Source organism: Cardiocondyla obscurior, unplaced genomic scaffold (genome assembly GCF_019399895.1).
Source record: "Cardiocondyla obscurior isolate alpha-2009 unplaced genomic scaffold, Cobs3.1 scaffold79_0_72279, whole genome shotgun sequence".
NCBI classification, from domain to species: Eukaryota; Metazoa; Arthropoda; class Insecta; order Hymenoptera; family Formicidae; genus Cardiocondyla; species Cardiocondyla obscurior.
The window spans coordinates 32533-57147 of record NW_027228820.1 but is presented as its reverse complement, the minus strand read 5'-3'; the positions used below and the strand labels follow the sequence as shown (position 1 = coordinate 57147).

Here is a 24615-nt window from a genome sequence, read left to right as displayed (position 1 = left end):
TAAATTATTTAAATTTAAATTAAATTAAATATATATTTTAATCTTGGTTTGTTCCTTTAGCATTTAAAAATAAAATTGTATTAGATTATTATTGCATTAAATCAACGCTCATTTATGCAATAGTCTACTTAAAATTACAAACGGTTTAAAGTATTTCTTTTATTTATTTTATTTGTAAAATTATTTTAATTGGTCAATCAAACATTTTAAAGCTTTGTAGCGTCAAATAGATTTAATCACAGAAGACGAACTTTATATTCATAACATCATGAAAGTTACTTAATATATCTTTTAACAACTGCCAACATATCCATGACACATGACACTTGTTCTTTCCCATCTACTTTGCTAAGCGCAACCGCTATGGGACCTAACATTGTTTCTACATCTGAATATATATTATGACGAGGTGCTGGCTGCAGTGGTTGAGATTGTCCAAATCTTTCAAGAGCTGAACTTAGAGATGCAGCTAGTAATGAAACATTTTTTGATGAATGAGAAAGCATGTCACTTGTCTTCTCAGAATCTCGTTTCCTCTTCTTAATAGGATCCGTTGGAGGCACTGTTTTGGTCGGCTTAATAGAAGCTGCCATAGTTTTCCAAATTGCTGGTGAAGAACTTTTTGATTCCTCACTTGTATATTGCTCTCCTTCTGACTTACATGATGTACTAGTTCCATCTGTATTAGTTATTTCTACATCTATACCCATACAACAATAAATAATCGTTTTTAGTGAAATTATATTATATGATATAAAATAATATGTATAATAATTTAACAAATAGAAGTAAAATTTGTGTATTTAACATGATTAATCTAGATTCTTTTATTTAATAATTTTTAATTAAAAAAAAAATGTATTAAACTTACTGGAAGTAGGAGAAAAGTAATACAAATTGTGATCTAAGTTTAATTCAACAGGTGAAAGTTGAGATTGCTTGTTCAATGGAATAGTAGACAAAGAAATGCAAACAGAAGAATTTGATTTATTTAAAGATGATGTGGCTAAATTTTTATATTCTAGTTTATTTTGAACAACAGGTGATTGAGATTGAACAGTTATAGAATGAGAGCGAACAGCACACCATTGAAAATTTGAAGTTGTGCTGTGAAAAATTATGTATCACTTTGTGGCCCTAGACCCTGAATTAAACCATGTAGACCCGCGCCGCGACCACCATCGTTTCGCCCGAGATATTGCGCGGTCCCGACCATAGAGTGAAGTCACGCGGGCCGACCAGCCGCCCGCGGCGCGTAGCGCGGATCACCGTAACGCGTAACATGGGCCGCCCAATCGCCCACACCGCGCACCGCCACCGACCGCTCGGGAGTGGGAGGTCCCCCACTCTCGGGCCCACGGGTATAAAAGCTGCCTCGAGCGCAGACGAGGCACCTTTTCCTCACTGGAGAGCACTCCAGCATCCGACCCTCCAGGTCTTGGGCGCTCCCAAGCCTTCCTCGACCGGGCTCACCCGGCCTTCGATACCGTTACCTCCAGGACTCGGGCGCTCTCGAGCCTGTCCTCGACCGAGCTCACCCGGCCTTCGATACCGCTACCTCCAGGACTCGGGCGCTCCCGAGCCTGTCCTCGACCGGGCTCACCCGGCCTTCGATACCGCTACCTCCAGGACTCGGGCGCTCCCGAGCCTGTCCTCGACCGGGCTCACTCGGCCTTCGATACTGTTACCCCCAGGACTCGGGCGCTCCCGAGCCTGTCCTCGACCGGGCTCACCCGGCCTTCAATACCGCTACCTCCAGGACTCGGGCGCTCCCGAGCCTGTCCTCGACCGGGCTCACCCGGCCTTCGATACCGCTACCTCCAGGACTCGGGCGCTCCCGAGCCTGTCTTCGACCGGGCTCACTAGGCCTTCGATACCGTTACCTCCAGGACTCGGGCGCTCCCGAGCCTGTCCTCGACCGGGCTCACCCGGCCTTCGATACCGTTACCTCCGAGACTCGGGCGCTCCCGAGCCTTTCTTCGTCCGGGCGCTCTCGGACCTCCCTCGCCACAGTCCGAACGGCCCATCCTGTACTTTGCGCCGCCGACTCGCGACTGCGAAACCTGTCCGACCGTCACGGCCTGAGCGGCCTACCTTGTACATCGTACCGCCGACTCGCGACCGCGTATTCCTGTCCGAACGACACGACTCGGAGAACTTATTGTACACACCACGTCGCCGACTCGTGACCGCGCCGTTCTGCCCGAACGATACGGCCCGGAGGGCTTGCACTACACGCTGCGCCGCCGCCTCACGACCGCGTAATTCCCTCCGGACACGGGGCCCATTTTGGACCACGCGCAGCCGGCTCGCGGCCGTGTACCTTCACCCACGGAACGTAGCGCCGATCGATCCGTCACTTCGGCAACTAGCGTAATAGAGGCTGGCCGTGTACCGTTCCACCGAGCGACTAGTAGTATTTTGTTTGTTTTTTGCGTAACTTTAGCATTAGATTTACTTTGTGTTACAGGTTTATTTTGTGTTACCATTTATCTTTAAGTTTATAATAAAGTATCGTTTACTTCTTTTTCACGTTTAATCACGTCTCACTTCTTACTCGTACCCCGGTTCCCGGCAAGCTTTCCACCGATAAAATTACCGCGTTACAACTTTATAGTATCATGTAACTTTAGATTAAATTGAATTACCATGCATGTATGTACGTACTGTCGAGCTATAATATGATCCGTAAGGAATAGAAGGTCGTTATAAAAGATCCAATTGGATTGATAGGTAGACGTTTCAGTTCCTGCTCCTGATTTTGGTAATGACATTCTGATCTTCTTTCTTTCCTTTCCAAACTTTTCACGTAGACGATAAAATAGTTTTTCTGCTTTCAGTCCTAAAATAAATATTTTCATATTAGCAATAAAACAAGTTTCTAACCTATAAGCATGACTAAAATTTACTTACCAGTAAGTGCTGGAGTCATTCTTTTTTCCTATGCATGCCCATGTGAGAGATTTATCATGATTCTTACTATATTCCTTACATTTTTTAATATAAAATTCCGCATTCGCATATACAATTTGAATAAATGTACGGATGTACATTGCACGTTCTTCTGTCACATTGTTGCTTATTCCGTAATCAGTTTCCCCATATATTTCACTTTCGCAATTTTCTTCAATCATATTTTTAAAATCTATTTTATTATTCAGGATAAAAAGTCGGTAATGCAAGCACAAAGAAAATATTTGAAAATACTTATATGCACAAAAAACACGTGACCACGTAACTTATGATAGCCGCCATAGCCGGCGTAACGTGAGCGTAAGCGCAAGAAATAAAAATAATTTATTTCCATTGCGCCGTTAGGCTGTCGTTACATGGAGCGTAACGTGCGTTAAGCGTAGCCTACGTATCTGGTAACTTTTAAAATACGTTGCGCTGTTTTAAGACCCTACTTTTACATGGAGCGTACTGTAAGAGGAAGTTCTCTTTTCTAGTGAGAATCCCCTGGAAGCCGCTCAGGAAGAATAAAGGAACGTTTTAAAAGTGTGTCAGGTCTTACTTTATTGGTCCTATCTCCGATCCGTTTCCTCTACGCGCTACTGAACGACTCACTGAGCCGACGGCCGTTTGAAGCCGGCTGCCCGTTGAGCGATCGTGCTGCCCATGTGCGTTCATCTATATACATTAGCTCTAAGAGCTTTGGCGCTTTCTACCAGACGGCGCTAAGCGACCCGCCACAGCGCTGCTAGTAGTAAATCTTTTACAGTACTTTGTCTATAAAGCGTATGCGGCGGAATTATTACAGCCAATAGCTGCTTAGAGTTTCTGTTAGAGAAATGTTAAAGAATATTTTGACTGGGTCCCATAAAGTTACGCGTGCGCAAAATACGCTCCATGTAAAAGAAGAATTCTGTACAGTTGTGTATGTGAACGGAATGTGTGAGCAGTGTTTATTATCTCATCGAAGAGAGCGAACATGGCGAAGTGCCGATAGAAAATTCTTTAAGCGGTAGCGTTGCCATTCAAGGTGAGTAATCTCTTAAATTGCTCTTTGTTATCAACGTTACTGATACAATATTAATTTGGTACATTTTAACAGGTATACGAAGCGTACTTCAATATCAACAATGGATTTAGTAATATCCAGCACGATATTATTTTTAATATGGAAACGATTGAGAATGTGCAGAAAGGAAATATGTTATAAACAAGTTGACAGACGTCAATTAATAATTTTAATAACATTATGGAAGTTATTAAAAAAATAAAAACATTCTCGCAGAACATGGGTACGCCCAATTTTTACAGTGAGACAAAGATTTTTACAAGGTTCCAGCGATAATCTGGTCAAAGAAATGACATTTAATGATTCTGAAATGTTCTACAATTATTGTAGAATGTATCCAGAAACCTTTGAGTTATTACTTAGTATTGTTGGACCACACATAGAAAAACAATATTGTATTCAAGATCCAATATCAAGTCGTACTAGGCTTCTAATATGCCTACGTTACCTAGCATCTGGTGATAGTATGACTTCGATATCTTATTCTTTTCGAGTCGCAGTATGCACAGTATCAAAAATTATTTCGGAGACGTGCGAAGAATTGTGGAACACTTTACAGAAATTAGTTTTTCCTGATGTAAAAGAAGAAAACTGGCTGAAAATTGCAAATAATTTTGCAATAAAGTGGAATTTTCCACACTGTATAGGTGCGATAGACGGGAAACACGTACAAATTCAGGTGAGTTTAAATATAATATACTTAATATTTATAGTTATTGTATAATATGTAAATAATTTAATTGTTTTTTATTTCAGTCACCTCCTCACAGTGGCTCAACTTTTTACAACTACAAAGGACATCACAGCATTAATTTATTAGCGGTTTGTGATGCTGATTATTGTTTTACACTAGTAGATATCGGTGCAGAAGGACGACAGAGCGATGGCGGAATCTTTTCAAATTCAATTTTCGGTCAGCGATTTGGAAACAAAGATCTTAATTTACCAGAGCCGAAATCAATTGAAATATCTGGTCCAACAATACCATTTGTACTAGTTGCGGATGAAGCATTTGCTCTAACAAATTATATGATGCGGCCATATCCACGAAGCAAACATTTAAACCGTCAAAAAAAGGTATTAAAGACGTGAAAAACAGATATTTTAAACTCTTACATGCATGTATTATTGTATTTTTAAATATTTATGTACTTATTAATATTTATATTTATACAGGTATTCAACTATCGTCTCAGTCGAGCACGGAGAGTAATTGAAAGTGCATTCGGTATATTGGCAGCGAAATGGCGAATCTATCGTCGAGCCATAATAGCATCCGTCTTCACAGCAGAGGAAAATTATTCAGGCAACTGTTTGCTTACATAACTTTATTATTTTAAACGAAAACAAATTGTCAAATCACTACAGACGTTATACGCATGTTACTACTGAGAATCAAATTGTAAATGGCGTTTTGCAAGACAACACTCGTCCATTTGTTTTAAGGAACAAAGATAATTCTGCTTATCAAATTCGAAATTACTTTGCTACATATTTTGAGAACGCAGGAGCATTGCCCTGGCATTGGGAAAAAGTATTGCAAAATAACTTTTAATCGAGTTTTACGTTACTTTTGTGAGTATTTTATTAATTTCTTATACATCACTATATTATCACTATATTATCACTGTAATATCACTATGTTATTATTTATAGCAGCGACGCAAACTGAAGAAGCTAGAGCAGAAGCATTAGTTTTGCTAGCGATAAATTATTTCTAATTTAATTATTAAATTATTATTATTATTATTAAATTATTATTATTATTATTTTACGTTTTATTACGTGACTGGGGTGAGGATGTTGCTATTACAGCCATGTGGCGTTTAACCAGAATAACAAATTATTTTAATTTTGAGAGAGGAATTTCTCTCGGTATTGGGGATCTTATACCAAGTCAAGGCCTTCTTCAAGCTAAAGAAAAAGCGTTAAACACTCAGTATGAATAATTTCAAGTTTAATATTAACTCTGTTTTAAACAAGTAAGCAATATTTCTAAATTAAAAATCTTTTATTTTAGTTATTCTACATGCAACGAGTATATTCAACAAATGGAAAAAAGTCTTTTTGTTTGCCAACCCGGATGTTCAAAAGAAGAAACATTAGAAACGAAAATATTGAACGAACGTTTAATAAAGGTATAATAAAAATATAAACAGTAATAAACTTAATACTATATACGTCATAATAATAAATGCAAAACTTTTTACTTAGTACTAGTAGTTACTGCAACTTTCTAATTTATCCGCAACCAATTTAAAAATATCTATTTCTACCCGCATTCTCTCGAGAAGAGGCAACTTCTGCATCATCTCTCCCAAATGTAACAAGAAAGTGTTTGGCGGATCAATGGTCTGTGCAGGTGGTAGCACTTCCAGGGCTTTTAAAAGAGCTGCTTCTAACTGCCCTTCACTTTTATTTTCTGAAACATAATTATTTGTATAAAATGTATATAATACAATGATCGCTGTGAAAATAATTTTCAAATAATATATTAGACATTTTGTAATGGAATAAATCAGAAAGATTTACTTTTCGATTCTCGGTTCGGCCATTCGGGTTCATCATTATTTGGCTCGGCTCGGCGGAATCGTTCTAAAAGAATGTTAAGTAATGTTTTTGTTAGCGACACGTATTTTACTATGTGCAAAACTTTTATTGTATTATATTTAGTAATGTAATAGTAATGTAAATATATTTAGTTAAGTATCTACTTGTATTTTTAACTGGTATTTTAGATGTCTCATTGATATTTTGTGAAGAACTGCTGCTTGTGGAAATTTCTTGAACAGTTGGACTTAACATTGATTCCTGAAATGATTCCTGAATCGTAATACGTGATTGAAAAAGATCTGCATTTTCTTCATGTGGCGTTTCATAATTCACGTTTGTCAAATCTGACAATAAACTCACAGTCCTGAAAAAAAATCTTATCATTAACATTTTAACATTACAACAAAGATATAAAAGTTTATATATAAAAAAGAACTTACTGCCGTGTTTTCAAAACATCGCTTAAAAACGCCATCATGTCATAAAATCTAAATTTCGTTTTTTACGTTAACAGCTGCAGAGTCTGACCCACTAGGAATGTAGCTTTTCATTTTTGCGTGCTTTCAGATAATTGTCCCTCAAATATTTCCAACGAGCTTTTGCTTTTCGGGATTAAGAGCTCCTAAAAATTCAATTATTAAATTAATAATACATTTGTAACATATGAAATATCTACACATAATGTGTATTAAATATTTGTACAATATCTCCTAAAAGATTAGAAACTTCTTTCCATAAAGAGTTTTTTCGTAAATTAGTTCTGGTTGCTGCAGGTAATCTAAAATCGTACAGCGCTTTTCTAGTCTTCACTGCACCAATTAAAAGTTCATCCAAACTATCATTTGCCGGGCTTTCTGTGGCCTTTGCTCCATCTGTAATTATTAAATATAGATATTTAATTATTAAAAAATATATATTTAATTATTATAAGACAATTATATATAAATAATAAATAAAAGAAGAAAAACGTACATAATGTTACAACATAGTTCTCATCAACAAAAATTTTGTCTTCACCTTCAATGTAATGTTTAAAACAATCATGCTCAAGAAAATTAGTAAAAAACCGAAAAATCCATCCACAATATCCACATTTATGCTGAAAGTGTTCAAACATGCAGCATTGAAAAAGAAAAAAAGCAAACAGTATAAAAAAATGCAAGCAGCATAACCAAAAATATTAATATAAGCGATAGTGTTTAAGATAAATTAATAAATTAAAAAAACTACTTTTTACTTACTCTTATTTCGTCTTTATTCATTTTTTTTTTTTTTTTAATTAAAATATATCTTTGAACAGAGTCTATTCTTTACTGACAGTTACGTTTTTCACTAATACATGCACAGACACGTTGTTACGCAGTTTGTGCAAACTTTGGCGTATGAATTTTGGGCGTAAAGCGCGAAAAGTAACAAGCAAGACGTGATTGGTTGACGATAGGTACGCAGAATACGCCATCACGCAAGTTACGCTCCATGTAACGGCAGCCTTACGCTGCGTTGCTACGACCACAAACAGTCTTCTTACGCCTGCGTCGCGCTCTGCGTCGTCTTACGCCATGTCGTGTAGACGAGCCTTTAAAAAAGGATTGTGTGAAGGACCAACTTTAACATTACAAAATATTACAATAGCCTTAAAAAATTTAAAAGGATTAATAAATGAATTAAAAATTGAGACGTTCAGTATCGCCAAAATAGAGTTTGTTAATACAGTTCCATGGGGTGATGTTAAAAAGGCGATTCAACTAATTTTTATCGAATATCCAGTAAAAGTAATAATTTGTAATGGCCTAATTAAATATCCTCCGAAAGATTTACGCACTGTTATAATAAGTGAAACTCATTGTTCTCTTATGAGAAGACATCGAGGAGTCACTAAAACTTATAACAGAATAAAGCATAAATATTATTGGGAAAATCTAAAAAGTGACGTTCAAAAATACATACAACAATGCCTGCAATGCCAATTAAAGAAATTAGTCCGAGTAAAAACAAAACAACCTATGATAATGACCGACACGCCAGGATCTTCTTTCGACAAGGTAGCTATGGATATCGTAGGTCCTTTACCTATCACTGAACGAGGCAATGAATACATATTAACGTTCCAGGATCAATTAACTAAATATTGCATGGGGATAGCATTACCCGACCAAAGATCAGAAACTATAGCAGAAGCATTCATAAATCATTTTGTCTGTGTACTGGGAGCACCTAAAGCCATACTCACCGATCAAGGAAGAAATTTTATTGGCAATTTAATTAAAAAGGTAGCGAAAATATTTAAAATACGGAAATTTCGAACTACATTATTCCACCCGCAATTGAATGGATCTCTGAAAAGATCACATCACGCTTTGGGCGAATATCTGAAACAATATGCCAACGAACAGAAACAATGGGATAAGTGGATTAGCCTCGCAATGTTCAATTACAATACCAGTGTACAGTCACCGGCAATAATGGCCTGTCGCACTGCGGCGACGGCGGCTCCCGTGCGTGAGGTGGGGTAGTGTGCGTGAGGCCTCACCGCGGATCGCGTACGTGAGGCGCGGAACGCCAAAGGGCGAGGACGGGGAAAATTTGGTGGGGGCGTTCTCAGCTCTTCTCTCGCTCGCGACCCGTGAGGTAGAGAGAAAGCATGAGTAAACGCTAAGGAATTATATAGGCGCACTTTCGCTCTCTCTCTTGCCTTCGTGTTTATACGGGTAGACAAGAATAGAAGTATATCGCGAGAGTACGCTATTAATTCTAGCGTATACTTTAAGACATTTCGCGACTTTTAACAATCGAAATTAAATACTCATGTTACTTATATTTTAAATATATATTTTTACATTACGTATAATTTAATTTTAAGATAATTTTCGTTTTCTGTCTTGAGAAAGACAATTTTTTCTTAAGACAGATGAAAATTATCTCAAAATTAAATTATACGTAATGTAAAAATATATATTTAAATATAAGTAACATGAGTATTTAATTTCGATGTTAAAAGTCGAAATGTCAAAAGCTGCTAGAATTAATAGGTATCGCGATACTCTCGTACCCGTATAAACACGAACGCGTGCAAGAGAGAGCGAGTCGCTATATTCCCTTACGTTCACTCATGCTTTCTTACACTCACGGGTCGCTGAGCGAAAGAGAAGCGTGAGCTCCCAGTCCTCTCTCCTTTTCGTTCCGCCTCATGCCACGCGATCCGCAAATACCACACTTGCGTACGGAAACCACCGTGAACATACACCACGCAATTAGTTTTTGGAAGAATAGCAAGAATACCATCTAATGAACCTCTTGGACCCGAAAAAAAATTAATGACGTATGATCGATATTTAATCAATCTAGTCACACAACTAGACACTCTGCAATTTAACGCCCGTGAAAATGTAATTGAAGCAAAGAATAAATCTAAAATGTATTATGACAAAAAAGTAAATTCTCGCACATTTAAACCAGGAGATTATGTATTTTTATTAAAAGGCCCTAAGCCGGGAAAATTTGGAGATCAATACATCGGACCACATGCTCGAAATATTGAATAAAAATAATGTAAAAATTAAAAAGAAAAACACAGGTGGTGCATCCAAATCGACTGAGAGTCTCGTATATCAAACCTAATTAGAAAGAGTAATAAAAAAGGGAGAAAAATATATAAATAAAATAAAAATAAAAATAAAAAAAAATATATATAAAAAATTTATATATATATATAAAGGAGCAACACAGCAAAACAAATATAATAAATAAATAAATAAAAATACATACATATATAGTAGATACATGTGAATTTTTTACACTATTTCAGATGGGACAAACGCTTGGGTTAATCTTAGCGATCCTAAGCACAATAATTTGCAAAACGAGGACCATAATAAATACGATGTGGTTCCTGCTGCCAATCTGACGACGCTTTCCTTGATTGATGTCAAAGAGTGTGATATACCATGTAAATACATACATATACCTACAACTATTGCAAATAGATGATTTTAAAACTGTAGAATACAGTGTAAAGTGGAAATAGACCGCACAGTAAGGAGATGCGGCATGTTCTCACATACGAGTGATGTGCGAAATGGCAAATTTTTGTACATCCATGAAGTATCGCGAGACTTATGTAAGCGCATGCAAAATGACGGATCACTCATTATCAGCAGAACTTTAATTACGGGGATAAGAACGAACTCTACAGTCAGCCGTCCGATAATATTAGCTGGAAACGTAGATAGCGAGGGAGAATGCGCAGGATCTTCATAGTCCGATCTTTATGGCACTTGGTCAGATGTTAAAGTGCTGGGCACTATTAAAATTACTTTACAAAATTACGCAGCCGACGTACGACCAAATACAAACCAAGTAATATTGAGGTCAGGAGTGGTGTGTGCTCTTAAAAAATCTCATTGCATCGATATAGAAGGTGGTCAAACATTCTGGGACCCTCAACCGGCCGACATTTGTAAACTCAGCCAATACAGTCGCTTATATAGGGGAATTGCCGAAAGAATAATTGATAACAATTCAGATCCACCACAGGTGTTATATACCATTGCTGAAAGGGACGTAGTATTCGCACTTACAACCATCGGCGAATATATGACCTGTGGATATACATTCACTAGAACCGAACATCCTAAACTCGTCATCTATTTAACTACTCTAACGAACATATTTTTTGAATAGAGTTACTGCAAATTATGACTTGTTTACATATGTTAACTCAAAATTTGTTTATGTGGAAAGACACGTGCACCAAATGTTTGATCTTTTATATCAAACATTTACTAGAACAATGTCGACTTGAACTTCGATTAATGCAAAAAAATTCTTAATCAATTGCTTTTAAATCACCTGATATTTTTGCATATCATTTTATGAAAGGCCCAGGATATATGGCTTTTTCAGCCGGAGAGGTGGTGCATATTATAAAATGTGTACCTGTAGAAGTCACGTTAGCACGTTACACTCGGAATGTTATGATCAATTGCCCGTCCAACGAGGTAATGATACTTATTTTTTGACGCCACAAACACATATCCTACTGCAACAAGGAACTCAAATTACTTGTAATCCTTTAGCTCCTGCCATGTACCGTTTGGAAGACGCATGGTATAAATCCGTGCTACCAGCTATTATTAAACCGTTAACAAAATTAACATGGAAATATATTAGCCCTGGCGCTCTCGCCACTAGTTGAATTTACACTCAGAACGATTTCGAAGAATTAAAAATCATATAATGTTTCCTGCAGAGCGTCCTGCCCTTTTAAACACAATAGCAAGAGGCAAAATAGGCGAATCCACCCTCTTACAAGGAGGATCCTTTTCAAATTTAATAGACAAGGCTTCTATAGAAGAAATCGCTAGATCCGCTTGAGAAAAATTTTGGAATAAAATGCTTATTTTCGGAAACATTAGCGCCGGATTAATGGGAATATACCTTTGCTGTAGAATATTAAAATTAATGTTGGATACTATTGTCCACGGTTTATACATTACATACTGTTCTACGTGGGATGGTCAATACATTTACTGGGTAATATGGGACTCGCCACACAACTTTTTTATTGCACCTAGGCAAAGGAGGAAAGAACCGAAAACCGACTGCTCCTGCTGATAATAAGAATGAACTTGAAAAGTCCCCCGATCCTTTAACCATGCTTAACCCTGGATTAGACCGTAACCGCCAATGTTAGGCGGAAGCTACAAAAATTGTTTTGGGAAAAATTCTGGCAAATTAGGAGAATCTTTGATTTTAATCACATTGGAGAAGCGTATGAAGTAACAATCGTTGCCAATATAGAAGAATTTACTACAGTATATAAATATTATTTAAATGCTATTTGCGATGTTATATCTCTGGGTGGTTTTCTACATGTTGCAAAACTCATTGAAGTGCCACAAATCGTATCAAATTTATTTGTGCGTAATTTAAAAATTAGTGATGTAAAAAAACATAGCAATGAAATTACTATAACATTGGCATTACAGCATCTTTTATGTAAATTAAACAGGTTTATATGTTTAAATTTTATTGCAAATTATTTATTGTCATATTAATTTTGAATATAATGGCATTTTACGAAAATTTATGTAAATAATGATTTGCTTTTGCAACGCTAAGTTTTTTTTTTTTTTTTCTTTACATTACCATGTTATATCATAATGGGGCGAACCTAGATCTACGTTTGTACTGTTTCACATGAGTTTGTAATGTTAACGTTTTATTATCGGGGCGAACCTAGGTCTACGTGTGTACGGTTGTACATGGGTTTATAACTTTTAAAATTTTCTAGCTTTTTTAGGTTCTTGGCGCAATTATTTGATCTCATTAGTTTTATAGAGAGTATTTGATATTAATGTACACATTTTATGTTCTATTTTGATTGGAGGAGTCTTTTTTGTAGTCTTTTGTAGGAGTCTTTTTTAGGAATTATTTTTTAGAGAAGTCTTTTTGGGAGGAGTTTTGGTTTAGGGAGTTCTTTGGTAGGGTTCTTTTTTGGGAAATCTTTGTTTGAGGGAGTTTTGGTTTTCGTGGAATCTTTTTATGGAAGTCTCGATTTTACTTAAAAAGTTTGTCGAGAATGCTTTTCGCGCGCTTATACTTGGCGCTTTTTTATATCTTTTTTTAAAAAAAGGTAATTTTTGAGAGATTTCATTCATTTTGTAGTTTAACAGTCCAACCGATCGCTTTCTAAATAGGTTCCGTTAAAAGCTTGTATATTATTGACCGTGCCTCTTGAGTGATTTTTTTCGAAAAATTGTTTGACATATATAATAGATAGAATGGGCCCCAACCAACGCCCATTCTCGTGAGACGCACCAAATTAATACATTTCGTCTCTCCGTTGCAATGTTACATTTGACACCTCTAACGTTTTTATAAAAATATTGTTCTCTGGCGCTCAGCAGCCTTTTGTCGGCGCACAGCAGCCTTCTATCTGTGTACAGTAACCAATATTTTAATCATTTCGCAAAATTTCCTATTCAAAGATATTAATATTTTCTCATCCCATCATTGTTTAATCATTACGCAAGGTTTCTTATTCAGAGCTATTGAGATTCTTTTTTTTTTTAGCAAAATTTTTATAAATGTCTTAAACTAACTATTAATTAATTTTATTTTATTTTTTTAATTAATTAAATAACTTATTGGTCCATGCATGCAATGTTAAATAAATTTATTTTTTATCAATTTTTTGTAAAAAAAGTATATAAAGATCTTTAGCACCTCTGGGCCATTGTCTTTTTTTAATTCGCGCATTATCTATTTCAATCCAACTATTAGACTGTCTACAAATACTTCTATAATTTCCTTCTTCAATACTTGAACCATAATGAAATATGGCATTCATAACTTTATATGATTTTTCAGCTATTATTACTGTAGCCGTTGGATTATGAGATATATTACAACTACGTATTGCTTTTACAACTTTATCGTCTTTTAACGAAAATATTGCAAAATGAATAATAATTATATCTTTTGTCAATGTTAATTCTTTTTTAAACAGTACACTATTTCCTGTACAATTATCGCAAAACCCGTTATCAGTTTGATACCACTGAGAGTATGTAACATTAAATAAATCTTGTAGATTATAGCTGTGTTTGTTAAAATTAATAATAGGTATTGAAATAAATAAATTATTAAAACAAACTGTTTTTGTATATTGACACGTAACACACCGAGTAGTAGAAGTTACTTCATGCTCTACTGATTCTCTTATACACTCGTACCTTGTACACAAAGTTGTTAAAAAATTGATTCCATCTAGTTTTATATTCATCGTAAACGATTCTCCTAAATCTTGTCGAACATCATATGTATTTAAATTACTCATTCCATATTCATACCGATGCATTAACATATGTAGAATATTTGATTTATCACAATTAAGCAGTTGCTTTCTAATAGGACTTAAATGAAATAGACATTGTATAACCGTATTAGCATAACATGCAACATTTTCTGTATTTTGAAAACTACGTAAAACCCAAGTAGTATTTATTTGTAACGTTTGATTTTGCTGACCATTTTCTTGAACAGCTTCAACTAGTTTATTAGATTGTATCCATAGAATATCTTTCACTTTGGTACGACGTTCCTTTTGCATAGTAATTATTTCTGCCTCTGGTTTGTACTTATACCTTAGTCGATTGTATTCGTCAATAGCTTTTTCGTGAGCTGTCACTTTGGAAGGATCAAAGTTAATCAAATGCAATCCTTTCACAGTTGTTACTCGAGACAATGCAACATAAGATTGACCAAAATTAAATATAGAATTGCCTATATCAATTACAGCAGTCTGTAAACTCAATCCTTGACTTTTATGAATAGTTATTTCATAACTCAGACACAGTAGAAATTGTTTTCTTACAACAAATGCTTTATCCACCACTTCAAATTTTACGTTTACTTTTTCTATCAATTATTCTAACCTTGAAGGTAAAAGCAATTTAATTTTTTCCACACAATCAGTAGATATATCTTGTACAACTGAAACTACTGTAGCTATTGTACCGTTCACCAGACCCAAAGTAGCATCGATATTTCGCCCTATCATAACTTTTGCTCCAATTTTACTTACAATTTCTTTTGAAAGTCCAGCAGTTTTGGAATTATCATCGTCATTATTCGATAACACTTTTAATACTTTTTTTTTTTAAATATGAAGTACAGTCAATTGTATCTTCAACAATTAGTAATATCTCCCTCGAATCAATGCGACTTAACATAGCTGTATTGAGAGCGTCACACATATGACGTGCAGGTGGTAAACAAACAGCGTCCGATGAACAATTACTAATAAAATCACATAATTCCTTTAATCTGGATTCCAAAGACTCACCTTTAAAAATTATTTTTCTATTTTCAAGTACGACACGATCAGTCATTGTCAATGTACCAATACGAATTCTCGACAACAATTGCCTATATGTATCGTCTTCTCGCTGACGCATATTAATCGTCAATTCATCATAATGAAATAACGTAGACCACAAATTAATAGCAGTTAAAGAACCAATGCATTTGTTAATTTTATCATTTGATAATTGTGCAAAAATACAATCTTCACGTACAGGAGGCAATTGAAGTAAATCGCCAAATAAAAAAATGTGCTTTTTACCGAACCAACCATCTTCAACGTCATTTGTATCAAAGATTTCTGTCAATCGAAAATGTATATACATTAAAATCAAATTTGATATCATTGACACTTCATCAATTACAAAGAGAACAACTTCTTTAAGTTCAGTTCGTAAAACTTTTAATACATGATTTGACAATGGTTTATACTTTGAAGTCTGACCATGTTCAACAGGTAATTGAAGTAATCTGTGAAGAGTCAAACCATCAATGTTAAACGCTGCTATACCAGTAGGTGCTGCTAAAGCGGTATCTTTGTTGAGATTATGCTTAATCCAACATTTAATCGTTTTAATTAAGAAACTTTTTCCAGTTCCACCTTCTCCACTAACATATAAACGTAATATCGAATCTTTCGATTTTACCGTATCAATGACTCTATTAAATAGTTAATCCGCATTTAATTTTACTATCATTTCTGAAACATCGATATTATCTATTTTCTCACCAAGATCTCTAAAATCATGCATCGCTTCACTAGCTTCTATATTTTGAATACCAATCGGATTATCAGGATCATCCTGAGACACATTCTTTTGTTGTAATTCTTCATCAGTTTGCTGAACCAACTGTTTTGCATTTTCAAATGCTTTTTGCAATTCTTGTACCTTTTCGTGATATTGCAATGCCTCTGTAAAATGTAATTTTGCTCTTTTAAATGCTTCCGCATAAGTGTCAAAATTATCTTTAAGATCGTTTAAATTTCGCCATGGTTTAAGCATAAGAAGTAAAGAAAAGAAATAATTTTTGGGCTGTGTTTCAACATTGTATTTATAGTGATTAATAAGACATGCACATCGTCGTCGTTTAAGAAAATGTTTACTATCTATTTTATAATATTTAGGTATATTATTCTTTGGCTCGATTGTCGTGATATCATACCATTGGGCGAACTCGTAAAGAGACATAGATTCCATTTCTTCCACACTTTGTGGATAATAATCATCTACTAAAGCTGGACAAAATAAATCTGTGGATTCATTATCAAGAGCTTCAATCTCTTTACGACTTTTTAACTTTTTTTGTCGTATACGATTAACGGTCAACCATTTAATAGTTGTATTACGATCGGTTCCATATAAAGGAATGCTTAATAATGTATCTGCAGCTTCAAGAGCTCCACATTCCCTATTAGTTAAGGATCGTAAACCATAATTCCAAAGAACACTGGCCAATGATTAACTTTTACTATTTTTACAATTCTCAAGATTAAAGTCAGACAATTCACTTTTCCCTGCTTTATTTACTTAGTAATATACCATGTTAATAATGTCGACTTTTCACCAATAAATTGTATATCCATATTTCCTTCCCATGCAGTAAGGAGCATGGGATTATAATCATTAATATCAACTTCATCTTTCGTTCGAGGAAGATCATACAATCTACTTTTATGTTTCAATTGCTTTCTACCTGCTATTGCAGTTGCAACATTTCTCATATACAATATTTTACTAACAGGTTGTGGAAATCCGAAACGACACCTACGAATAACTTTTCGTCCTACTTTTTTTGAACGTAGACAGTAATCATTGTCTGTGTCGTTGATGCTTATCAACACGACTGTACAATAATGGTGCAATATTTTTATCTAGCTTCTTGCAACTAATGTATTGTAAAATAAGTTTTGAAACTTCTTCTACAGAAGATTCTTCAAAAATTGGCGCATTTTTTATCCAAATTAATAAATGGAAATGTTGTATACCTCTACTTTGATTTTCTCGTCGCCAAAAATAGTGCGTTACTTCTCCGATCGGAAAATCTTTCGAACAAATAAAATCTATCATCGTTCGAAATTTATTATCCAAAAATCTGGATGTTGATATAGGATCTTTAGCAACAAGTACACTGGTACTCAATGAACAATTTTGCCATCCATTAACTTCGCGAATATATTCACCTAAATCGTCCCATAACCATTAACTAGGACTTAACGTTAAGAACCATGTTGCAGGTCCATAATGTCGTGTCATATAATCTAAATTGCTTCTTGGTCGACGCCAATAACGCTCTGTATTTCGAAGTGCGGAGAATATTTAAATTAAACTCCAACAATTCTTTCGACATAGCTTCTAAATATTCAGCAGCCGCATAACGGCTTCGTGAATCAATTATATTCATTTTAGGATAAATTCTACGATTTAACTGACGAATATTTGCCCTATGTAACAAATAAAATAAGTACTGTTGATTCAATCTAAATTGTGGATACTTAGACGTCAAACGACATTTAATATATTCATGCTCTTGAAGTTTGATCGGCCTTTCTTCATCATATTGACCATTTTTACCGAATGGATATAAATCTGGAAAACATATCAAATCCAAATTCTTTTCACGATTATCCAAAGGAACATTTTGAATTTTTAACATTTGATGAAAAGCAGTAGCAGTTTTATTTTCTTTTTTTTCATATAATGGATATATAGTATATTGCTCGTAGTAACTGTCACTGTCATCTTCTTGAGTTAACATAGCCATGTGCTGAAGTAATTTATTTTCTAGACAATTTTTTATTTCTTGCGTTCGTAAATTTAAATCATTTAACAATTTACATTCTTCATTAAATGAAGCTTTTGTATAATTTTCTGTTTCTTCAACATAAAATTTTACATTATTAAAATTTTCTAAATTCAATTGATTATGAGTATTAGGAAATACGATGCCAGAATATAAAAAGTTACGTTCTGTCAGCCATTTTAAAGCTTGATATATTTTTCTTAAATTTACTAAATCTTCCCAAATAACTTTTGACTTAGTTGGAATACTTCGAACTAAAATACACAATTCGGAATTTAAATTAATCGGATCAGTTTTTGCACATAATTTATTAAAAGTTTCTTCTAGAGGTAGTGGTAAATAAAAAGTTGAACCTTTAACCTTTTGTATTTTTTGTCTTTTCGGAATAACTTTATGAAAAACTGTTCCCATTTTAACCACAGTCTGAAAAGCTTTAGCTCTCTGTATAAGTATTTTCTCAAATTCGTTAAGAGAAGATATACACTCCGGTACATCATTTGCGAATAAATTATTTAGAATACAATAAACAGGCAACAGTTCGCTACGAAATTTCTTATCACATTAATGACATATGTATTCAGGATTAATTTTTTGTTGATCTACATATGCCATTAAATCGTTCCAAATTGGATTACTTCTACGTGTTTGAACTTTATTATTAACTTTAGAAATATTTTTCTTGTAACAAAGTCTTTCACACGATATACAAATATATCGTGGTGTATCAAGAAAACGTTTATTCAAAGCTTTAAACGCATTTTGATATTTAAAAATAATATCATCATCGCTCATGATTATATCAGTTTGCTGATGCTTGTACATATCTGCTTTTTCTTGTGCTGAACTTATAATTTTTTTAGTTTATCAACTTCACCACAAGTTAATGCTTCGTCCAACTGTAACGTTTTTGATAAGAGCTATAAAGTTGGTAAAGCAAACGTCTAATATATCTCACTTTTGGGAAATGCGGTGATAATAATTGAACTGGAATAAACATAGCTTTACAAAGATTTAAATTAATGTAACAGCTATGTGCGTGACCCTTTTTAGAATTTTCTAAATTTTTATCAAAAATTGTTACAGTGCAATCGTGAATTCTTTGTATTAGTTCTGGAATTTTCCTCAAAGTACACTTATTTATAGCTTCTAACAATTTTTGATATCGTTCGATTAGAAGCGGATCATTAACTTTACATAAAGTACCGCATAACCACGATTTTTTTGCTCGAGCTTCTACCAAAGGTAACGTATTAACAATTTGTCCTCTCGTATTTAACATTAAAGGTTCCGTTACATTAACTTTGGATGAATTAATATCACAATACGTCGAATCAACGAAATAATTTTCAGACGAAGCTGTATGTCTAGATATACCACAAAATGCACTTATTTTGTCATCAACTGTAATACATTCTGCAGCAACAGACAAACATGTTTCAGATCTATTTTTGAGTTTAGCTAATATTTTATACATATTACGAACAAAATTATCTCTAATATTGAAACACCACCGAACAATTTGTTCTGCTTTCAATCTTTTATCAATATAAGATTTATTACTATTAGTAATACCTTGTTTGTATAAAATATGTATCACATATGTCTCAAAAGAATTATGAGTTCTTAAATTTTTTGTGGATCTAAATTCTGCATATTTTTTAAATATATTTTTGACAGGATTACTATTTTCCACTGCAACTGTGGACTCTAATTTTTGTTTCTGGTAGTATTGCTTATTATAAAGCCACTTACGCTCTGAGTGCAACCTGTAGAACGTTTTTGTCTTTTGCACATGCTCTGAATTGAAAAAATAAAATATTCGTTTTCGTAAATGTTCTTTTTCTTTATTTTTTATGTATAAACATTGTTTTTTATGCGATAAATTTCTTTTTTCCGTGCATAATTTTCTCTCCGTTTAGCAAGCTTATATTCGTTACTATTTTCACAGTCTTCTTTCTGTTTAGCACGTTTATTTTTTCTCTTATTATGTTCACATGGTTTTCTCTGTTTAACAATATTATTTACCGAATCTTCTTTATATTTACGCCGCTTTTTAGCACCTTTATTTTTTTCATCTTCATAATTTTGACAGCGTTTTATAGCACATCTCTTTAAATTTTGCGCATAATTCACTTGGTCATTATCATGTACATTGTCTTCTTGCTGACATTGTTTATTTTTATTAATATTATTTAATTTTTGTAATTGCTTCTTATCATATTGTCGTTTTATACGTTTCTTTGTTGCGTCTAACTCTTTTGCTCTTACTACAGCTAATGGTAACACTTTCTGTATTACGCCACATTGCAAATCTTGTGGAAAATGCTCTATCACATTAGATTCAAAAATTTTTAATAAATGCAAACGCATTTTACTCCAATCATACTTTACTTTCTCGGGTTTTATATTGAATAATAACGAAACGGCGAAAGCTATGGCAAAAACACCGCAATCGTCACTATTTGGTTGTTTCTGAACAGAAGGAAATATAATTGAATTCTTTTTTTGAAAACTATATGTTGGAAACAACCTTGATAACATTATTAAATGATCTTCATGTACATTGTTTAAATTTAATGAATCATAAATAAATATACGTTTTGCATTGTAATAACTACATACCCAATGTTGTTGACTATATAATATTTGTATATGTTTTTTGTTCGGAGAGACAGGATTTATTGTTTGTGGTAATTGTATCCGCCACGTTGAAACAGGTATATAATCTAAATGGTTTTCTATCAGATTGTTAAAATGATCCATATGGACATCACTTAACCAATCTCCCCGAGTAATTTCATCTTTTTCTTTAAGTTGTAAAATAACTTTTGTTTTGTTTTGAAAACATGTTATTTAAGTTACTAATTTGTATTTATAAACAACAAAGCAATCGTTTTGTGCAGGCACACAACGGTTTATATTTTTTGGCACAAAAGCAGACTATGTTCTTTGGTGCAGATACAACGTATAATCTTTGGCACGGAAATAGCCTATGTTTTAGCACAGAAGTAGCTTATATTCTTTGGCGCAAATAAAGTATATATTCTTGGGCGCAACTGCAGCCTATATTCTTTAGCGCAAATGCGGCCTATACTCTTTGACAAAAATGCAGCCTATATTTTTTGGCGCACAGCAGCCTAAGTATGTAAGCGCACAGCCGTTTACGATTGTAATCGCACAGCAGTCTACGTATGTAAGCGCACAAGCCGCCTACAATTGTAAGCGCACAGAGCCGCCTACGTTAGTAAGCGCACAGCAGCCTACGTATGTAAGCGCACAGCCGCTGTTGAGTAATCATATTTCTCGCCATACATTCACTTATAGTTCATTATTTTAGTATGGCGTGGCAGGACTTATGTTCTTTATTACACATTAATTGTATCCACTCTTTATATTTTGTTCACACAGTTCTTTTTACTCGTCATTTATATGCAACCAAAACTTATAATATTGTTATTTGTTACTTTTAGATCGGGCCGTATTTTTTACCTCCTCGTCTAAACGGAGAGCGCTACGCACATTTCTTAGAAAATGATCTTCCGCCGCTAGTAGGAATATAAACACCGGTTCTGGATCACCTCGTGTTAGTTTATACGTGTGACCTATGGCGAGGGGTAATGACGTCACGCGGGGAGGGGGGTGTTAATCGTTCCCTCTCGCTCGCACTCGTTCGCGCCGCCCATCATCTCCTCTCGCTCGCACTCGTTGAACGCATGGAGCGGTTCTGGATCACTACGTGTTAGAGTATCCATGTGACCTAGGGCGAGGGGTGATGATGTCACGCGGGGAGAGGGGGTGTTAACGGTTCTGGGTCCGTGAGACCTAGGGCAAGGGGCAATGACGTCATACGGGGAGGGGGTGGGTATTTTATAAATCGCCCCTGTGTCGGCGATTCTAGGAACGAATTGTTTAGAAAATAATAACATCGAAACACTGAAATGCACAACATCGAAACACTGAAATGCGATATTATTTTTAAAAAATGATAAGCGCGGCGGCGGCAAGCGGTGGATCGCAAGGTATCGCGCACAGCGTCCCCTCGATAACGATGCGACTCGATCGGAGGAAATTTCGTTACTGAACACGCGCGAGCGTGTTCATCAATCTTTAATTTAATCCCCTCTTTTCCAAATTGTATTTAATTTAATCCCCCCTCTTTTCCAAATTGTATTACTTTTTTAAATGCTTCGAGACAAAATCTCCTCTCACTCGCACCCGTTGAACGCACAAGTGTCGCGCGCCCAGCGTTTTCTCTCGCTCGCACTCGTTGAACGCAAAGTATGGCGCGCTCATCGTTCCCTCTCGCTCGCACCGTTGAACGCACAAGTGTCGCGCGCCCAGCGTTTTCTCTCGCTCGCACTCGTTGAACGCAAAGTATGGCGCGCTCATCGTTCCCTCTCGCTCGCACCCGTTGAACGCACAAGTGTCGCGCGCCCAGCGTTCCCTTTCGCTCGCACCCGTTGAAAGCAAAGTATCATGCGCCCCATCGTTCCTCTCGCTCGCACTCGTTAAGCGTGCAAGTATCATCCTCCAACTAAAGATTTTTAAATAGATTTTTAAATAGATTTTTTAAATAGATTTTTTAAATAATATTCATGTTGATCCGTTGCAACGGATCACGCTGTGATCTAGAAAGCATGCAACCTCACTCATTCTATTGCTCCTCCGTTATCTTTAAATTCCTTAAGTGTAACTCTCTCATTCTTTCACCCTCAAATAAGTATTTGTTCGCTCGCTCTTATTCACGCGTTTGTCACCATTGACTACGACTCGCGTGATCCTTTTGCGGAGTATCTCGCTTTGAAATATAATATTAAACAAAACTGTAAACTATGAAGATACATAACTGTGTAGGCTCAGGGCTCAAGTGTTTATTCCTCTTCTTATTTTAACGATAAGAAAATTTTTGAAGATGTTGCGACGTTGCGACGTTGCAAGGAAGTTTTGTGCCGAGAGGCCAGTACGATTTAAACGTTCGGACAGTTTAGTTTCAATTGACAGTGAAAAAAAGAATATTTTTGAAAAATGGGGAAAGAAAGAATTTCGGAAGGACTGGATGAAGATATTAGTGAGGACGACTTCAGACCTTTACGCTTCTTTAACTTTTTGAATGATGACAACGATGACAATAACGCTAATGATGACAATAACGCTAATGATGACAATAACGCTAATGAAGTTTTGGAGGGGCTCGTGCAAAATCATATGGGTGAGGTGGAAGAGGAAAATAGAGAAAATCCTGAGGAAGAAAATGAAGAAGAATCAGCGTCTGAAGGAGATTTTATGACGGAGATGCAACAAATGTTCGATCAGATGTTTAGTGAAATCGGTGATGATGTTGCAATAACTGAAGTCACCACCGAAATCACCAATCAGACAATGCACTGCCGCATCTTTTTTTATTATACTAACGATTATCTATTTTACTGTATACCATGCTTTATGGATGAACAGTTATTAGCGCATGAAGACTTTAAAATGGTGAGATGTCACCGCACCGAAACATATGAAGTTCTTCTGATTGAACAAGTCTTCAACTGCGATAAGTGTAATAATTCATTGGCAATTATTATAAACTCAGATATGTGTCAGTCATGCAATCCATAAATGTCACCAGTACCTTTGTCATCACCACTGCCTTTGTCGTCACCACTGCTTTTGTCGTCATCGTCACTGTCATCATCGTCGTCGTTTGTCATCATAGCTCATGTTGTTTTTTTATGCTCATGTTTTTTTTTATGCTCATGTCGTTTTTATCAATTGCTGCTCATGCGGAAAATAATTCCTTGGACAAAGATAAAGGAGCTCCACGAATTATGGAATCTATAATTGGTAAGTATTAAAAACAAAATAAAAAAAAATTTGTTATTTATGTATAATATTATTAAAAAAATTTTTTCTATTACAGAAGAATTATTTTTGGTGTGAAGCCGTCACTTTCATCAAATTACAAAAAGCGTGAAGCCAACGTCACCGGCGCCTTCATCATAATCATCACCATAATCATCATCACTATAATCATCATCACTATAATCATCATAATCATCATTGTCATCATTGCCATCACTGTCATGATCATCTGTATCACCATCGTTATATTAATCATTCATTCATTCATTTATGTAAAATCGCTAATGTATATTGTCATGCGTATGTATTCTAGCGTAGTATATAAGATTTTATACAAATCATGTATTAGAGACTAAAAATATGTAAAAATCTGAGCTCTAGGAGCACGAGCTCTCATTATTTTTCCATACAGTTTAAATGTTAATGTTAGTGGATAAAATAAATCTTACAGAAACACTAAAGATTAGTATGAGAATTAAAAATATAAAATCCGGGTGCTTTTGTGTCTTTAATTCTGATAATAG

General features: G+C 35.1%; 1 pseudogene; it reads left to right on the top strand.

Annotated features, from left to right (window-relative positions):
- Nucleotides 1-4295: 4295 nt before the first annotated feature.
- LOC139112984 (uncharacterized) lies at nt 4296-5576 on the top strand (annotated as a pseudogene).
- The last annotated feature ends 19039 nt before the right edge of the window (nt 5577-24615 follow it).